At 41.8% G+C, this 14,500-nt stretch overlaps 1 long non-coding RNA gene across 2 annotated transcripts; it reads right to left on the bottom strand.

Moving 5' to 3' along the window:
• Positions 1 to 1,539: 1,539 nt before the first annotated feature.
• Positions 1,540 to 9,456, bottom strand: LOC137231595 (uncharacterized). Of its 2 annotated transcripts, none has more exons than XR_010946690.1 (3): positions 9,343 to 9,456; positions 5,991 to 9,153; positions 1,540 to 4,587 (listed from the first exon to the last, which is right to left on the bottom strand). It is a non-coding gene; the product is annotated as an uncharacterized lncRNA (long non-coding RNA). The 2 variants fall into 2 exon arrangements; XR_010946691.1 differs by lacking the exon at positions 9,343 to 9,456 and adding an exon at positions 9,219 to 9,289 and having other exon boundaries at positions 5,991 to 6,070.
• Between the last annotated feature and the right edge of the window lie 5,044 nt (positions 9,457 to 14,500).

Genomic DNA, 14,500 nt, shown 5'->3' with positions numbered 1-14,500 from the left:
CAGCTGGGATCCACCTAATCCAACACGCATTCTCCAGCCACCACGACCCCGTGGGCTTGAGAGGCTCATCACTCTCTGGGGGAGATGTCCTGAGTGTCACCAATAGTTCTTATCCTCCAGAGACAAGACACACATAGATTCGTGAGCAACCCAGTAACAGTCCAAGATGAATAAATGCCAAACTGCTGTAGAGACCAGCTGTTCTCAAGGTTGTCATGATCCGTGGGGAGAAAAGAGTGGAGTTACGTCTACCATTGCTATAGCACCAGATCCCACGACCTGACTTATCACAATAACAGGCAGCATTTATGCAGCACCAAGTGTGCACTGGGAGTGGGGGTGGGGCAAGGTTGGGTGAAGCGCTTCCGTGCCTCACTGCAATCCTATGGGTGGTCAAGTGCAGAGAACGAAGAGTACGTACCTCTCAGGAGAGGTTGTGTGTATGATGCATTTAGTTAGCACCTGGTGCAAACATGAGCTGTCATTTGCATCATCTTCCCCAACTGACGGATGAGGAAACCGAAGCTGAGGGGTGGGAAGTAATAGGTAGTTTTGGTAAGACTCAAATTCTAACGTTGGTGTGACTGCAAAGGCCATTCTCTTAACTTTGACGTCTTACTGCTCTGTGGTGAGTGGGCAGGTGGGTAGAGCCCCATGATCTCTATCAGTAACTTTGAATCACATCTCCATTAAATGCGGCAGTGAGTAGGAGGAAGTTTTAATAGAAGGTTCTGTGGAGGAAGAGAGGCTTCAGAAAATGGTTAGGGTTGAGTAGGCAAAGAGGAAGGAGGTTTAGGTGGTGGAGAGAGACTGGGAGACAGTGGGTGGGGCGGCCCAGTGGGGGCTGATAGTTAACTGGAAAAAAGGGCACTAAGGACATCAAGCTTATATCCCAATCTCGTTCTCCACGTGCTGCCAGGCATGTGCCACAAAGCCTCCTCCTCAGACACACAATTCCCACTGAGGTCTTCTTCTCATCTTTTCATAAGGCAGTTGTGTGCTCAGTCAGTCACAAAACCCCAGTGTTTCATCGGACCTTCATCTGGTTCAGCCCCCTGGAGCAATGTTCTCTACAGGAGAAACATTTCCAGGGATGGGGAACTCACTACTTCTCAAGGGAGCCCAGTTCTTTGATGGACAGCTTTCTTTCCTAGAAAGCACTGTCTTTTGTAATCTCTGCTTCTTGAGCAGCTCGGGTATTTAAAGACCACTATCCTGTACTGAGTTTCTTCCTCTCCAGGCCAAAGAAATCCAGTTTCCCCATTTTAAAACTTGTCCCCATGCCTTCACTTCAATGCAACTACTTCCAGTTTGTAACTTCCTGGACACAGCACGGCTTTGGGGAGCGGGGAGTGAGTTCACATTAGCAGATCTACATATACAGAGCACCACATAAAAAGAGGAAGAAAGGCTCTGAAAGGAGATGGAAAGTATATCACCTGCACATGTGCACAAGTAGCTAAAGTGAAACTACAAAGGAAGCATTGCCTGTCGCACGAGGGTTTCCACAAGTCTCAGTGCAGCTTTAATAACCTCAGAAGTATATTTGCTAAAATCTTTCAAAATCACACCACTGGAAAGTTAAATTACGTAAATTTCTATTATACTTGTTACATCTTATAAAATTTTAATAATACATTTTTATTGTAATATTTGTTTCAGGCAACCTTTGCCATCTTCAGAGGGTCAGGGGTCCCCTTAGAGATGTGTGACTCTCCCTGCTGACCTCCACATAATGGGAATTTTCCATGGCCACTCTGTGGCTGAATGTAGACCCTTCATATTAGGAGTAAGTGGCTCTTCAAAGCCACTTTGAAAAAATAGAATGACCATATGATTCAGCAATTCCACTTGATATATATTCAAAAAAAAATGAAAACAAGGTCTTGAAGAGATATTTGTACATTCATGTTTATAGCAGCATTATTCACAATAGCCAAAATGTGGGACTAACCCACTTGCCCATCAGCAGATGAATGGATAAATCAAATGCTGTACAATGAAATATTATTCAGTCTTAAGAAGGAAGGAAAATCTAACACTTGCTACAACATGGATGAACCTTGAGGACATTATGCGAAGGGAAATAAGCCAGTTACAAAAGGACAAATACTGTATGATTCCACTTGTGTGAGGTACCTAGAGGAGTCAAATGAACAGAGACAGAACATCGAACAGTGGTTGCCAGGGGTTGGGAGGAGGGGGAAATGGGGATTAGTTTACTGGGTGCAGAGTTTCAGTTTTGTCAGATGAAAAGAGTTCTGGAGATTGGTTGGGAAGCAATGTGAAGGTACTTAACACTACCAAACTGCACACTTAAAAATGGTTAAAATGGTACATTTTATGCTATGTATATTTACTATAATTCAAAAATATTTTATTTCATTAGCTTGAACATCCTTTTCCTTTATAGTTTTTGTCTTTAGCATCATGCTGAGAAAGTCTTTTCTTACCTCCACATGATAGAAATATTTACCTGTACTTTTTTCTTCTGTGGTTGAGTGTGGAATACTCAGGCGCAGTTGATTCATTTCCTAAGATATTATCAGTGATTGATCCTTCTTAGGCTCCTCTCTTATTTATTTATTCCCTGTAATCCCCATTTCCTATTCCAGTCCTCCCCTTCATAAAACCATTCTAAGGTGTTGAATATGTATCTTTTTCATTTGCATATGTTTTTGCTAAATACATATTGTATGATGTTGATGCATTTTAATTGACATACATAAATGATATTGTGTTATATATCTCATTAGGCTTCTTACTTGTTTCACTCAGCATTGCATTTTTAAGATCCATGCTTGATGTTCTGTGTGCATTTGATGCCTTGCTTCTAACTTCTAGTCAGCCCTCCTTGGTGTGCCTCTAACATTTCACCAATCTGCTCTCCCAGCAATGGGCATTCCAACTGCCTCCAACTTCCCATCACAAACAATCCTGCATCCACTTATGGATCCTGTGAGACAGATTTTGTTGCATCAAAATGAAGGACTTCTGTTCAGCAAAGACTAACATTACTAACACTGGTCTTTTTAGAGTGACAAAGAGGAAAATGGTATTTGCAATGTGCAAATTAACAAGGGATTAATATCTAGAATACACAAGGAAACTTCTCAAATCAGGAAGAAAAATACAGAAACCCCAGTAGAAATTGGGCAAAGGGTATAAGCAGGCATTTTATGAAAATGGAAATCCAAAAAACTAAAAAGAATTTGAAGAGATGTTCAAATTCATTAATAATATAAGAAATGCATTTTGAAATAAACTTATGCCTTATTAAATGGCAAAAACTAGAAACTAGATAATATCAGGTATTGGTGTGGATTTGCAGACATAGAACCCTTGCACTGCCAGTGGGAGAGTAAACTGTGGTCAAATTAAGTACACACACACCCCTGACCCCGAAATTCCACTCTTCCACCAGCACTTTTATAGTTTGGGGGTTTGTTTATTTTTAGCATATAAATATTTAATCCATATGGGATTTGTTTTGTTGTAGAGTATAAGTATTGAGCAATATTTATTTTCCCCAAATATTTGGCCAGTTGACTTAACACTTTTGGATAACACTACCTTTTCCTCTACTGTCACTCTATCATTTACTAACTTCTTATAGATTCCTGGGTCTGTTTCCAGATGTTAGGTTTCTAAATAGTGTATCTCGGGGCTGCCAAGCAGTGACCCATTTGGAGAATGTTTAATCCCTCCTGTGCTTTGTGCTTTGATGTCAAGAACCAACTAAGATCCAAAGAAAAAGCAGTCACAGAAACCAAGGGCTGTTTTTTCCTGATACTTATAAATTCCTGTTGGATGGAGCTTTGGTTTCTGGCTGTTATTCTTAAATGAGCCCCTTCTCACATTCCTTCCTTCCTTCCTGGTCTCCCAAACTTCTCGTGGCATCTTCTTACTTCCATTTCTTTGACTCAAGGAGTTAGATTTTAAATCTCTCTGTCTCTCATTGAGTGCCCAGTTCATCCTGTTTCAAAAAGAAAGCTTAAAGTCTTGAGCAGAGTTTGGAAACCAGAAAACCTCTCTGGAGATTAGCAATTTAGCAACTTGAAGATTTCACACAGACCAAACTAAAAAAAAAGCCCTTCAGAATTGAAGTGCCTCTTTGGTTCATAATAGCAAGCCTGGTGGCACTCCCGCGAGTTCTGTCTGTCTTCCCTGCACAGGCTCAGTCCAATGACCGGAAACAAGATGTCTGACCACAGAGGGTTAAAAGCCTGAGGAGGGGCTTCCCTGGTGGCGCAGTGGTTGAGAGTCCGCCTGCCGATGCAGGGGACACGGGTTCGTGCTCCGGTCCAGGAAGATTTCACATGCCGCGGAGCGCCTGGGCCCGCGAGCCATGGCCACTGAGCCTGCGCGTCCGGAGCCTGTGCTCCACAACGGGAGAGGCCACAACAGTGAGAGGCCCGCGTACCGCAAAAAAGCCTGAGGAGCTGCTCAGACACCTGAAAACCATCTTCACATCAGGGCGATCAAGTCACATTTCCAGGCTGCAGGAAAGTGTGCTCTTCTTGAAGAGTGTCAGTCACTTTCATTTTAAAAGACGCAGACAAGCACTTAAAGGCTGTCAATCACGTCCTACGACGGGAGACAAGAAACTTTTAACATCTGAATTGCCAATATTTTTCCACAGTAAGTACAAAAAAATTTTTAATGTAAAAAAATGATTATTTCCCAGACCAAAAGGCCAGGTCTTTTCCATGAGACTATTTGGAGCAGCATTCCCTGTCAGATTAAGTAATAATAATAATAAATCTATTAAAACGTAAAGAAAAAGATCTGGTCTGACTTCCCTTGACTATAATGTTCTTTAGGCAACCTGAAGACTGAAAATGTGCTTATGAATAGGACATTTCCTGCTGGAGAAAGCTGACAACCAAATTGTACTGTCCAATGCAGCAGCCACCAGACACATGGGGCTATTTAAATTTAATTAAAATTCAATAAAACCGGTTTTAGTCACTCTAGCCACATTCCAAGTGCTCAACAACCCCATGTGGCTAAGTGGCTGCTGTATTGAATAGCACACATATAGAACATTTCCATTATCACAGGGAGTTCTACTGGACACCGCTGCTTAGACCTTTGCTACTCAAAGCATGGCCATGGGCCAACAGCACTGGTGTCACCTGGGAGCAGGGTTGCCTTCATGGGCGTGTGGCCTGTGGAGTAGCCCAGGGACTCGTGCTTAAGAATCTGCATGTGGTTTTATACTTTGTTGTCGCCATTTTGAAATTGTTAATTTTTGAACAAGACATCCTGAATTTTCATTCCCACCAAGCCCCATGAATTATGTAGCCGCTCCCACTTGGGAGCTTGTTACAAATGCAGAACCTCAGCAGTTACACCTGCTGAATCAGAACGTGAATTTGAACAAGACGCCCAGCTGACTGCTATGGACATTAAACTTTGAGAACTTGAACAAGATGCCCAGCTGACTCTTATGGACATTAAACTTTGAGAACTAAGATCTAGAAGCATAATTCTCAAACTTATTTTAAATCTACAAACTCTTTCTTTAAATTGATTAAAATAAAATTTGCGCAGATCCAAAAATATAAAATAGATTAAAATAATTATGCCTATCAGGCAATTTATAGAGTCAGTGTTCAGCTGTCAATAACATCTGGTTATTTGGGTATCCCTAGGATTTTATGGAAGAGCTTGAACACCTTTAATCTAGAATTACTTGGTTGGAGACAGTTTGCAATGTTGAGACAACGCCAGTCCTATACCCAAGAACCAGCAAACCCCAGGTAAGCCAACTTTCTTGGAATAAGCAAATTAGAACCATGGTATTGTGCAACCTTTGTACATGATATTAGCCAACCCACATTAGGGCATATTAGAGGCTTCCCATTTTGGGCTGGGCACTTCACCACGTCACCTCATTTAAACTTCACAGCACTGTAAAGGAGGGGCTGGCATAAACGACATCTTACACACAAGTAAGTGAGGCTTAGATTGGTTAAGTAACTTACCCAAGCAGAAGCAGGATTTACACCCAGGTTCAGAATTGGGATTAGGATGGGATGAGTGAAACACTCTCCTCAGGTGCACACTGTGAGAGGGAGGGGCTGCAAAAACCTCAGTAATCAAGGTAAATCATATTTAAATTCAATATTTTTTAAAAGTCTAAATGAATGCAAAAATATCCATAATGAACAAATTCTCATAATTTTATTTTTATTATTTATTTTCTTGGCCGTGTTGGGTCTTAGTTGTGGCACATGGGATCTTTTATTGCAGTGCGTGGGCTCTTTGTTGTGGTGCGCGGGCTTACTTGCCCCATGGCATGTGGGATCTTAGTTCCCCGACCAGGGATCGAACCAGCGTCCCCTTCATTGGAAGGCGATTCTCAACCACTGGACCACCAGGGAGGTCCCCGTAATTTTAAATAAAGACACACTGTTGGTTTGTTTTATGACCCTGCATTATTGTGCAGCAGGAACGGTTGTTTCCAGTCAACTCATGGCTCCCAGCACTGCAGGACCTTGCGTCCCCAATGCGTTGATGGCCAAGGTTGACCATAGTTCAAGAACAGATTGGACAACACAGACTTTATATACAGTCTTGATTTCTAATTGTAGAGATTTTATAAACTTTTCTCATTTTGTCTGAACTAGGGGAGGGTGTTTTGATAAGTGTGTACAGAGGTCAAATTTTTTCCTTTTGCCTCAGGCTGCAAATGTGGCTTGCCACTGCCCAGGTTTGTCAGATTCCAGATGCTGGGTTGAAAGTCTACTTCTGCCTATGCCTGTGCCTCTGAATCTTGGCTGCACATTCAAATCACCTGAGGAGCCATCGCAACATCCCCATGCCTGGAACCCATCCCCAGAGTCCCTTCAGTTTGCCTGTGTGGTTCCGAATGGGGCTTGGCATTGGGTTTGTTGCCAAACCCTCCAGTTCATTCTAATGTGTGGCCAAGGTTGACAGTGATTTTGCCACTCTGCACTGCCTCCCTTGAAGGATGACAGAAATCCAGCACACAAAATGAAACTCTCTCTGAGCCTTCTGTAAGGTGAGGTCAGCTGGAAAACACACCCTCTTTCAGACTGGAGCAAGAATCACAGAATTTTAGATCTAGATGGTGCCTTAGGAATCATAGATTGTTGTGCTAAAATGACCTCTAATTAGATTGCCAATTTTACTAATGAGAAAACAGGGGCTCAAATATCGTATGATCTCATTTATATGTGGAGTCTAAAAGAAATCCCAAAACTTGAGTTCACAGATACAGAGAACAGATTAGTGATTGCCAGAGATGGGGGATAGGGGTGGGCAAAATGGATGAAGGTGGTCAAAACATACAAACTTTCAGTTACAAAATAAATAAGGCGTGACGATGTAATGTACAGCAGGGTGACCATAGTTAATGATGCTGCACTGTATCTTTGAAAGCTTCTGAGGAAGTAAATCTTAAAAGTTCTCATCACAAGAAACAAAAATTGTAACTATGTGTGGTAAGGAATGTTAATTAGACTTACTGTGGTGATCATTTTGCACTACAAACAAATATCTAATCATTATGTTGTACACCTGAAATTAATATGTATAATGTTATATGTCAATTATACATCAGTTTTAAAAAAAAGAAAACGGTGGCTCAGGAAGGTGACCGGACTTGCAAGTGAGGGGCAGAGAGACAGGAGCAAAGGGCTTCAGGAACTTAGCCCAAGCTCTTTTCAAGGCCACCATCAGAGAAAAAACACTTCCCACTCTCACCAAAAAGAAATTAAGGCAGCCCCCAAAGTCAGTACCTTTCCCCCAAGTCATAAGATTTATAGTAAAACTTGTCTATTTAATTCAGCATCTTGAAACATTTTTCAGAATAAATGTGATTAAACTGAACCCCGATTCATAAAGGGACAGCATGCATTGTTTGATCCACACAATGTTTTCTACTCAATATTCTGTAATAACCTATATGGGAAAAGAATCTGAAAAAGAATGGATATATGTATACCTATAACTGAATCACTTTGCTGTACACCTGAAACTAACACAACATTGTAAATCAACTATACTCCAATATCAAATAAAAATTAAATTAAAAAATAAAAAGACCCATCACTTAAACATGGAGAGGCGTCACCTAAAATTTTAGATAATGTGTTTCCTGTGCAGGCGTGGAATACTTGGCACTCAGACCTGCATTCCTGACCCTAACAGTTGGCCGGGGCTGAATCACCGCTGCCCCTTGAAGAAGCCTCCACTACTTCCTGCTGCATTGAGGACTCTAGGCTGGCTAAATGTCTCTGCAAAATGTAAAACGAAAGCGGACATCGCTGAAGTGCCAGAATCCTCCACCCCATCTGTTTCAGGCCTTCACATTAACTCTTTGGCCCGGTACTATTTGAGTTTGCAGCCCATGATCATGTTGTCAAACGTCCATCATCATTCCCCATACATTGGGACAGAAAGAGCGATTGCTGGGCTCCCTTCTGACTGCAAGAGCTGGGCAGGCTGGGTGGCGAGGAGGTTTTCCGTAGCGGAGACCTGAGCAGGGTCCTCTGGAGAGCCCAGAGGGGCTGGATCCTCCATTCTTGGGCTTCGCTGTCAATCACCCCAATACCACAGACTATCAGATATTTTCATTAGAAATCTCTGCTCTACGTGGTCAAGGTTTTTCTTCCTGCCGGCTTGTTTTCTCCCATCCCCGGGATGCCCTCCCTCTTTTCATCTTAAATCCATTCGCCCTTCCAGGTTCAGTTGCCGGGATTACTCATCCATGGTGTTCTCTCCCTTCTCAGAAACTCCTCCTATGGCCTCATGTCAATACAGAAACCATATGCTCTTTTGATTTCCCCAAGCCAGAGGATAAGCTCCTTAAGTTTGCCTGCTTGTAATTCCTTTGAATCCTCCCTAACACCCTGGACGGCGCTGGACAAACAGGATCTTCCCAACAAACCCTGTGCTTTCAAACTCAGGATCCCCTCGGCCTCCCTCCGCCCATTGGAGCAGGCGATGCAGCTCCCGCTTTCAGGCACTAGAGGTCGCTCGGCTACACACATCTCGCCCGGCCCAGGTTCCCTGCCGCACACATTACCAGCGCCTGTGGAAGTAGGGCAGGCTCATTTATTTCCTCTCCAACACAGCCTCGGGCCATCAGAGCCTCTGATGTCAGGGTCCCTGCCGTGCAAGCTGCAGAATGAAAACACTGCAAATAAGAAAGGTCACTGCATCCGCTCTGCACATTTACTTCTCACCTGAAATCTCTGCTTCACTAGCAACGTCCCGGCTCAGGCTCTGAATATTTTTCCTGACTCGGTGTTCCAGCAGGAGAGAGAAGAAATCTGTGACTACTGCGCATATGTGCATATATGTACTTACAGATTATTGCGTCAGGGCCGTGGTACCGCGTTGTGTCAAGGTAGGTTTCCATCCGCCTTCCTCTCCCCCAATTCCCAGGAAGGTTCTGACCAGGGCACTGACGTACGGACTCTGTTTTGCTCTGGTTGCTGTTGTTCTCTACGAATAACAAGAATGACCTTTTAAAACAGGCCCTATCAGATTGCTCAGCCTGGAAGTGAAGACAGCAGTCAGGATTTATATGAGAAATTTGATGAGCCCAAAGCAACAACATAAAGGAAGCACAGTAGGTCTGAAAATGGGACAGATGCCACAGGGGAGGGAAGGGGCCAAAGTGTGGGTGCCTATCGTAACACTGATCACGCATGCCCAAGTGCCCAGCACGGTGTCACCTTGGCATTGCAGACCATGATTCTGACACTGTTTGAGTCAGAGTGATGGTAAAGCTTGGCAAGTAATATGTTCACCACAGAGATTCAAGTGGATGTCCGGACACTGGGAAGAAAGCTTGGAATAGGGAAGACCTGGATCCCAAAGCCCTAAGAACAAGCTTTTTGGGCTGGGATAGCATATCTCAAGGCCATCTCATTGGTAGCTTCTAAATAGCATTCATTTGCCAGTTTACCTACTGGCAAACTTTAAAGGAAAGACCGATTTATGTGTCTATTTCATCCATCAAAAGGATGTGCTTATTAGTAGTATAGCATTTCTGAAGCTAGAGTCCCTAAGTGGGAATCACAGTTCTGACACTTACTAGTCATGACTTAAACTCTCTCCCTCAGTCAACTCGTCTGTAAAATGGGACTAATAATAATACCTACCTCACTGGGTTACTAAGAGGACTAAATGAGTTAATACATGTAAAGTGCTTATAATAGTGTCTGGCACATAGTAAGCATATATGTAAATATAAGCTTAAAAAATTATCTGTTTTGCATGGAGCACACAATAAAGCCCCTCTTTTCCATGCTTGGCTGTGTCTGGAATGAAGAATGCCAAAAAAATTTTTCCAATTTCATACCTAAGTGGTGATGATGTCATTTTCAGTTCAACAATCTCTCCTTTCCTTTCCAGTCAAGTTTATAATTATCTTAAAGGTACTTATTTTCTTTTCATTCCCCCTCCCTTTAAAGTTCTAAACAAAATAGACAAGAACAAAACCAAGAACCAGTCTTTTCAGTTCTTTGAAAAGATCAACAATATTGGCAAACTTTTAGCTAGATTGACTAAGAGAAAAAAGAGAGAGTACTCAAATAACTAAAATCAGAAATGAAAGCGAGGTCATGACTACCAATTTTGCAGAAGTAAAAAGGATTGTAAGAGAGTGCTGTGACCAACTGTAGTCCAAGAACTTGAATAACCTGGATGAAATAGACAAATTCCTAGAAACACAACCTATCAAGACTCAATCATGAAGAAATAGAAAATCTGAACAGACCTATAACTAGTAAGGAGATTTGATCGGTAATAAAAAGCCTCCCAGTAAAGAAAAGCCCAGACCAGATGGCTTCTCTGGCAAATTCTGCCAAACATTTGAAGAAGAATGACATCAAGCCTCCTCAGACTCTTCTAAAAATTGAAGAGGAGGAAACACTCCCAAGCTCATTTTAGGAGGACAAGCATCACCCTAATACTAGAGCCAGACAAAGACACTACAAGAAAAGAAAACCACAGACCCTGATGAATATTGATGAAAAAATTCTTAACAAGATACTATGAAACAGGATTCAACAGCAGACTTAGTACTGTTAAGAAGTCAATACCACCCAAAGTGGTCTACAGTTTCAATGCAATTCCTATCGAAATCCCAATGACTTTTCTGTTGTTGTTGCAGAAATAGAAAAATCCATTCTAAAATACAAATGGAATCTCAAGGGACCCTGAATAGCCAAAACAATCTTGAAAAAGGACCGTGTTGGAGATCTCACACTTCCTGATTCCAAACTTACTACAAAGTCACAGTAATCAAAACAGTGTTGTACTGGCATAAAGACAGACATATAGACCAATGAAATAGAATAGAAAGCCCAGAATAAACTCTCAAATACATGGACAAATGTTTTTTGTAAATGTCAAGACCATTCATTGGCCAAAGGACAGTCTATTCCAAAAAATGGTGCTGGGAAAACTGGATATCTACATGCTAAAGAATGAAGTTGGATCCTTATCTTACATTATATGCCAAAATTAATTCAAAATAGATCAAAGATCTAAGCACAAGAACAAAAACTGTAAAGCTCTTAGAAGATAATATAGGGGGAAACCTTTATGACATTGGATTTAGCAATGATTTCTCGGATATGACACCAAAAGCTCAGGCAACAAAAGAAAAAAAAAAAAGATAAATTGGACTACACCAAAAAAAAATTTTTTTAACTCCAGTAGGTATGCTTTCTCCTTTCTTTGAAATCATAAAACACTTTGCTTCTACAATTGATACAGCATATATCACATACTGCCTTGCATTGCAATTACAGTTCTCATATGGTGGGTACAAATTTCATAACCATAAAAACTCCAGTGTACAGACATGAAACTTTCTTTAATTTCATTTTTTAAAATTTTTTAACATCTTTATTGGAGTATAATTGCTTTACAATGGTGTGTTAGTTTCTGCTTTATAACAAAGTGAATCAGATATACATATACATATATCCCCATATCTCCTCCCTCTTGCGTCTCCCTTCTATCCTCCCTATCCCACCCCTCTAGGTGGTCACAAAGCACCGAGCTGATCTCACTGACTACACCAAAATTTAAAACTCTGTGCATCAAGGGATATAATCCACTGAATGAAAAGGAAATCCACAGGATGAGAGAAAATATTTGCAAACCATATATTGGGTAAAGGTTTAGTATCTGTAATACAAAAAGAACTCCTACAACAACAAACCTGATTTTAAAATGGGCAGAAGACTTGAACAGACATTACTCTAAAGAAGATATACAAGTGGCCAAAAAGCATGTGAGTAGGTGTTCAACATCACTAATCATCAGGGAAATGTAAATCAAAACTATAATGAGATACCGCCTCACATCCATTAGGGTTGCTACTATAAAAAACAGAACACAACTGAAAATAACAAGTGTTGGCAAGAATGTGGAGAAATTGGAACCCTGGTGCACTGTTGGTGGGGATGTAAAATGATGCAGCTTCTATGGAAAACAGTATGGCAGTTCCTCAAAAAATTAAAAGTAGAATTATCATATGATCCAGCAATTATGTTTCTGGATATATATATACCCAAAAGAATTGAAAGCAGGGTTTCAAAGAGATATTTGCACACGCATGTTCATAACAGCATTATTCATAATAGCCAAAAGGTGGAAGCAACCCACGTATCCATAGAAAGATGAATGGATAAACAAAATGTGGTCTATACATACATTGGAACATTATTCAGCCTTTAAAACGAAGGAAATTCTGACACATGCTACAACGTAGATGATCCTTGAGAACATTGTGCTAAGTGAACGAAACCAGTCACAAAAAGACAAATACTGTATGATTCTAGTTATATAAGGTACCTAGAGTAGTCAAATTCATAGAGAAAGAAAGTAGAATGGTGGTTGCCAGGGGTTGGAGGGAGGGAAGAACAGGAAGCTATTGTTTCATGGATACAGAGTTTCCATTTTGCAAAATGAAAAGAGTTCTGCAGGTGGATGGTGGTGATGACTGCACAACACTGTGAATGTACTTAATGCCATTAAACGGAACACTTAAAAATGGTTAAGATGGTAAATTTTATGTTATATGTATTTTGCCACAATGAAATAACCTGGATAAGAACATATTCAACTCTTCATTCAACAACTATTTCCTGAGGGCCTGCAATGTGCTGAGCCCTGTTTCAGGTGCCGAGATGCAGCAGTGAGACAAAACATGGTCCTGCCCTAATGAGAGTTCTAGTCCTCTAGTGGGCGGGGTGGGGGGGGGACACAGGCAATAAACAAAAGAACAGATGAGTAGGCAAGGTAGTTTTGATACTGATGACGGCTAAGGGAAATTACCAGGGTGATAGGATAGGAATGACTTCGAGGGTGGGGTTTACTTACCATGGGCTGATCAAGCAAAACATATTGGAAAGATGACATGTGAGCCAAGATCTGAAAGAGAAAAAGAACTAGACATGCAAAGAGCCAGAGTAGGGATAAGATAAGCGAGTGCAAAGCCCCTGAGGTAGTAAGGAGCTTGGGAGATCAGGGAACACAAAAAAGACCTGGGGCTGCAGCATGAAGAGTAAGGGGAGAATGGGACAGGATGCATTTGGAGAGCTGAGCACTGGCTACACCATGTAAAGCTGTGTTCAGTGGATTAAAGGGTGTTGACGTTATTCTGATGAAAAGCTACAGACCAGATCTAAACAGAGTAGAGACATGATCCAAGTTTTGTTTTAAAATGTGGGAGAAAGAGAGAAAACATTGAAACTGGTGAGGTGATGGTGGCTTGAACCAAGGTGATAGCACCAGAGATGGAGTGAAATGGATGGATTTTAGATCGATTTTTTTTTTTTTTTTGGTGGTACGCGGGCCTCTCACTGTTGTGGCCTCTCCCGTTGCGGAGCACGGGCTCCAGACGTGCAGGCTCAGCGGCCATGGCTTATGGCCACTCCGCGGCATGTGGGATCTTCCGGGGCGCGAACCGGGGCACGAACCCGCGTCCCCTGCATCAGCAGGCGGACTCTCTACCACTGCGCCACCAGGGAAGCCCTAGATCGATTTTTGAGTTAAAACACAGGATTGCTGATAGTCTGGCAGCGGAGGTTGAGGGAAAGGGAGAAATTAGTCATTATTTCTAGTCATTTTTGACATGAGTGGATAATGTTGGCATTTACAAACGAAGAAGCAAGAGACAGTGAAAGAAGCAGGCTGGGCTAGAAGAAGAGTTTGGTTTTGCACATGTTACATTTAATATGACTATCAGATATCCAAGTGGAGATGTCAAATCAACATTTACATATACAAGTTTGAGGTCCAGGAGAATGGCCAGGCCTGGGGACGTAAACCTGGGAGTCATCAGCGAATAGATATTTAGAGCCAAACGCCTGATTGATACGATTCTAGGGAGAGTGTGTGTTCTGGATACTCTGTATGACCCTTTGCCTGGAATGGAGCATATAATCGAGCCCATTAGTAAGAAAGTCTCACAACAGTTTCCCACTAGAAGCAGTTTTTCTCT

Source organism: Pseudorca crassidens, chromosome 10 (assembly GCF_039906515.1).
Source record: "Pseudorca crassidens isolate mPseCra1 chromosome 10, mPseCra1.hap1, whole genome shotgun sequence".
NCBI classification, from domain to species: Eukaryota; Metazoa; Chordata; class Mammalia; order Artiodactyla; family Delphinidae; genus Pseudorca; species Pseudorca crassidens.
Note: the sequence above shows the minus strand (reverse complement) of the source record. Positions and strands in the feature narration are given on the sequence as shown.